This window comes from Lycium barbarum, chromosome 10 (assembly GCF_019175385.1).
Source record: "Lycium barbarum isolate Lr01 chromosome 10, ASM1917538v2, whole genome shotgun sequence".
Taxonomy (NCBI): Eukaryota; Viridiplantae; Streptophyta; class Magnoliopsida; order Solanales; family Solanaceae; genus Lycium; species Lycium barbarum.
The window spans coordinates 30,420,225-30,425,730 of NC_083346.1; the positions used below are offsets into that span (position 1 = coordinate 30,420,225).

At 37.2% G+C, this 5,506-nt stretch overlaps 1 pseudogene; it reads right to left on the minus strand.

Annotated features, from left to right (window-relative positions):
• Window positions 1-554: 554 nt before the first annotated feature.
• LOC132612896 (IQ domain-containing protein IQM2-like) lies at window positions 555-5,305 on the minus strand (annotated as a pseudogene).
• Between the last annotated feature and the right edge of the window lie 201 nt (window positions 5,306-5,506).

Below are 5,506 nucleotides of genomic sequence, written 5' to 3' on the forward strand. Positions count from 1 at the left end.
TGTATATATGGGCATAGTTAATGATGTTTATATAGATGCGCCTATGTTTGATGGAACTTGTGCTTTTTTGGTTCGTGGTAATTATGAGTTAGCCATGTGGCTCACCTAGTTATGATTATGAGAATATGTTAAGAGGTGCTCGGTAGGTTACCTCCGGGTGCTCGTCATGGCCCTCCGATTGGGTCGTGACACCTGACCATGGTATAATTGTACTGTCCTTAGAGGCTTGTAGACAAGTCCTATGCATAGTGTGTCGATGTGATAGCCTTGCCGGCTTGTATATGTCTATTTGGGTACTGTTGGCTTTTTACGGTCATAGCAGCCTCGTCGACTTGCTCAATTATGTATACATGTTTTGGGTGTGTGTGCCCAGTTCAAACGAGATAACCAGTTATATATATATATATATCCAAGTTGTGGCCTTGCTGGCTTGTTGGTATTGTCTGCGTGTAGGTAGGCCCTATGGGCCTAAGTTGAGGGCTACTCCTCCAGAGTTACATATTTAGAGTGGTTCGTTCGGGCCTAGTATGACATCTAGTGCCGGTCATGCCTCTCTAGATTTGGGGTGTGACACTCAAGCATCGGATTCGAGGTCCAGCTCCAGTACTCCATTTACAAGACAGTTGCTTTCCCAATTGAAATGACTTCAGTCCCTTGTGTGAATTTATCCTCTGGATTAGAGATTCTTGTGGAATCGCATCTTCTTTACTCTCTTGTTCAGAAGAAAATAAGTCTTCTGCTGATTCATATCCATCTGTTGGCGATTCTACTAGGAATGAGTTGGATATGGATTTAACAGCTGCAATTTCGTTCCTCAACTTCTCTAGAAATCACATTTGCTGGGAATTTTTAGATTAGTCAATTTATCACTGAAGCTGTGAGATGTAATTGAATTGGTAAGTGGTGTAGCAGCAACAGTTGCTTGTTCTTTCAACCCATTTTTCTCTGAAGTTGAGTCTTCTAAATCATTCTCTCCTGTCTCTAGATCATCCTTTTGAGCTATGTCATCATCAGAAGCATTACCTCTAAGGTATACACCACTCTTCTTTCCAATAGAATCTTCTTCGTCATAGATAGATGTATTACCTCTATGTATTACCTCTAAGCTGCATGACTTGATACTAATCAGCATTGTAATTTACAATGTTACAGCAATTCATGACTCAACCGTGTAGTGCAATTCTGTACCTTTACATCATTTAGGTCCACATCGATCTCACTGAGAAACGAAATGAGGTCTTGAAAGTTTTCTGGAGTAGGTCGATAATGTCCAGTGTGAGGCCAAACAGCCTGCTTGAAAACAGGCAAAACTAGAAAAGAATTAGCATCCAGAGGATGTTCATCGGTAAGCTGCTAATTCGGATTTGAAAGAAAAAATTCTAGTGATTCAAAATTATAACTACACCTTCAAAACTCCTTGTTCCACAACAATCCTGTCAGCAGCTAAAGTGGAGCCCCTGGCCAAGAAGCTGGAATGCTGAAATGTTCCTTTCTTTTTCTTCCCGACATATAAACTTTTAGAGGTGCCGAGGACAAATATCCATTTAGAACCGTTTGGTTCGCCAGTGGTGTCAAGGAGCTTCCCAGTTTCTTAGTTGAAGAGCTTCCCATCGTCCACAACGACTTTGTAAGCTTTTTTCCATCTATTTTTCCAGGAAAAGAAACCAATCATGGTAAGTAAAAGTTAAAAATATCAAATATGCTAGAAATTTATTTATGGAAGACCGATAATAGGACTTAAGACATACCGGACCAAGGTACTTGATGCATTGCTGCTGAAGCTTCCATGGGGGCATTTGTCAACAAGATTTCTTTACCTTCTTTAATATCCAACCTGCTTCAGAGAAAAATGATTAGCAAATGAGAAGAATTATGTGTTGTATGATCATAAAAGGTTGTGTAAATTTATCAAGATAATTACCAGTAGAAGAAGGGGCCTTTATGTTGAGAATGCAACCGCTGAACATAATAGAACTGTACAAGATTCACAAAGTAGGTGTAGTTCATATAAGAGTAAGCAATGAAGCGTTACTTTATTAAATAATATACCCAAAGGAAATTAAGTTCTTGTGCTTTCGTGGCATTGTTAAGAATGCCAACGACATATTTGAAATCAGTCTCTTCCTGTGTGACATGTCCAAAAAACTGAAATTTCCTAACAAGGTTTGAGTAATGAGTGTGCAGTAGATTGTCTGGTTGAGGAACTTTACATGGGAAGTTTTCAGTTGAGATATGGCATTCTTTTCTACTTATGTTGAGTAGTTGTTAGTCTAAATATAGCCCTTCATGAGATCAAATGTTGATTAAGATAATTGGCTTCTATGAGTCCATTTTGCTTTAATGGATTGATCTCAGTTTATGTTCTTTTACGTGTTCTGGAATTTGACGTAGCAGACGACAAACCACTTTACTCCCTGAGAAACGGGGCCCTTTTTACTCCTTATGAGCTTGTGTACACAGTGTATGTGTTTGCCAATTCAATATTTTCTTAATAATCGAGAAATCCCTAAGGGTTAGTGGCGCACGGATCGGAACTCGATGGATAATGGGCCCTCATGTCTTTCCTTCGCCACTTAAATTCTTAGCTTTTGTTTGTGGCAGGTTTGAACCCGTGACGTGCGACTAGCCCACAAATTACTTGCACTCTTACCACTACACCGAAGCCCGGGAGACGAATTGTTTGCCAATTTATCCTTAATGTGGATTATGTGAGTTACTTTAAAGGTGGATTGGTATTAGATTTCTGATGTTTTAATCTGCTTCTCAGTTCTAATCATAAATTACTGCGATACATTTAGAGGCTGCTTGAAGAAGGAAAAAGCGAGAGTGGGAAAGAAGAAAGATAATTTAAATCCTAAATCTGTGTTCATAATAGATAACTTCAAAAATTCTCAACTCATGCCTATTTAGAAAGAAGACATTAAAGTTGACTGTATCTTATCATTTACAGGAATATGTGACTTTGTAATTAAACATTGATTTGTCAGATGCTTACGATGCATTTAGTCGGCTGCGAGTCTAGATGGTTGTAAATGGGGACCATCTCAAACTAAACATGTGATGTCCTTCAAACCTGTTGTCACTTTTTGCTGTTAAAGTTATGTGCTCTTGGTTCCAAATATATAACAATTAGCTTCATTCAGAAGCAGCAGAGGAGTACGTAAATGCTACCGTCTGAGTGGTTGTGCTTTATATGTTAGTATCATGATCCTGCTGATGTTATAAATTTTGTAGAATAATTATGCACACATTGGTTCATAAGAAGATAGTTTTATTGTCTTGGTTGATTAACTGTGATTTATATGTTGATTGGCTTTCTTGTTGAAATTGATTACTATTGTTACTTTCTACTGTTTAGCTAGTCTTGTTTTAGGTGGCATGAAGTTACATCATTGCTGTTGAAATTGAATAATATTGTTACATTCTAGGCTTCTAATTGGAGTTGGGGAAGGTGTATACTGCTTGCTTCTATTCATGTTGGTTTTAATGGTTCTTTTAATACACGTGTATGTACAAGAGCAATAAAAAAAAAAGGAAAAGAAAAAGGGCAGTCCGGTGCACAAAGTATCCCGCATTAGCAGGGTCCGGGGAAGGGCTGCAACCCTAAGGAGTTTGATGTACAACGCTCCCCTTCGCGTATGCACAAGAACAACTAGTCTATGTCTGATATTTCTCTTTTTACGTGGGATTGTCAAATGTCTCCCATTCGTGACAATAGTTGAATATTTACAGACCCCACATTCATGAATAAATATTATGATTTGGATGTCCTCACTGAACTAGCTGACTTACCTCACTAGCTAAGCTGGTGGAATAGGCTGATCTGAAAATTTCTTCTTTGATTGCCAAATCTGTTTTCTTTTTGCCTGTTTGACTCAAACTTCTCATTTTATCAGTAGCTGCTAGAGTATAGCGGATTGTTTTCTTATTGTGTTTATGATTATTATGTGTAAAGACAGCAGCAGTTTTTGCTCATATGTTCAACTATAGGTCATCAGGTATGCGAATCCCTTTTGGTTCTCTTTTTTTACAGTACAAAGATGTCTCACCGTTGTATGCAAATCCCTTTTGGTACCTCTTTGCTTACTGTACTAAATTATTGTTTTGGTCCTGCTGCATACAAGACTTGAAGTAAATTCATAGTTTTCTTTTTCATCTTCTATCATATTATAATGTCAAAAAAATCTTCTATCATATTATAGAGAATGTGTTGGTACATTTTGTTTTCATCAGGTAGAGGTGGACCTGTAAGTGGATATTTTCACAGTTGAAACACTAGCAAGATAATTTGTGTGTATTCAAGTTTAACGTGCAACTAGGTTGTTTCCAAATATTTAACCTATTTAGAAGCGAACAAGGTGGCGGCACAAAATGGTTATACCAAAAGTTTGTACCAAAAAGAGGGCAATATACCAAAGTGACCCATTACTTGTCAAATAACGTGTGTATTGCTTCTGTGTATTTCCACTTACCACTAAAATATCCCGGTTCAATCTTTCCACCCCTATTCTCTATTCATGCTTTCAGAAAAGGAGCTCTGTAAAATGGAAGGTCCCATATGCAATTTTCAGTGAACCTTGAGCCACTCTAGGTATGCTTGCTTGCTAAAATTTCGCTCTTCTATTGTTGGTAGTTTTTTGCATTCAAATATTTCTTATATGTATGTGTAGGTGTCAAAACATCATTGAACAACAAAGTAAAATCAACCAAATACACCTAATTGGACCTATAAAATTCAAGATGTGGACAAAAACTCGAGAATGAGAAAGCGGCGAGAAAAAAATAAAGTTCCAGATCTTATTGAAAGATGAAGAGGTAATTTCTTTATCTTTTATCTATTATCTACGCGATCAATTTTCTTAAATATATATATAAATTAAGTTCCAGAACTTTCTTTCGCAAATGAGGAGGTAATTTCCTTCATCTTTTTATTTACACAATAATTTTTTTTTTATGACTTCTCCATTGTTTCTTCAACATAATATGCTTATAATTTATCGGAACACAAATCAAAGAACTCGTGTTTGGTGATGACATTGCATATTACCATGAAAAATTTGAAGTGTTTAAGACATCTGATCTCAGTTGCAAGAGTTAAAGAATCACCACTTATGTATGGAAGGCCAATACACAAACTTTATTGGATACTTGACAAGGAAACTATAGTAGAAACCTGTTGAACCAGGTGATCAGGAGAGGCACTGTTACCACCACCAACCAAGCTTAATGTCACACCATTTGAACAAACTGTTCGTATTGGTCTAAATTCAGAGACAGAGTTTGGAGATTTCTTTTCATTATACATTTGGAGTGTCCTCTACTTTTATAAAGTACATTTCAAATTTTTAAACATAAAAAGTAATAAAAAATAAAAGCTACTACAATTTACAGATATATAGTAAGAGTAGTCGTCAGTTGCGATCAGGGGCGGAGCCAGGATTCCGACGCAGGGTGTTCATATTTTAGGACAGGGGATGTGTGAGCGATAGTTTGCACACCCTTAGCC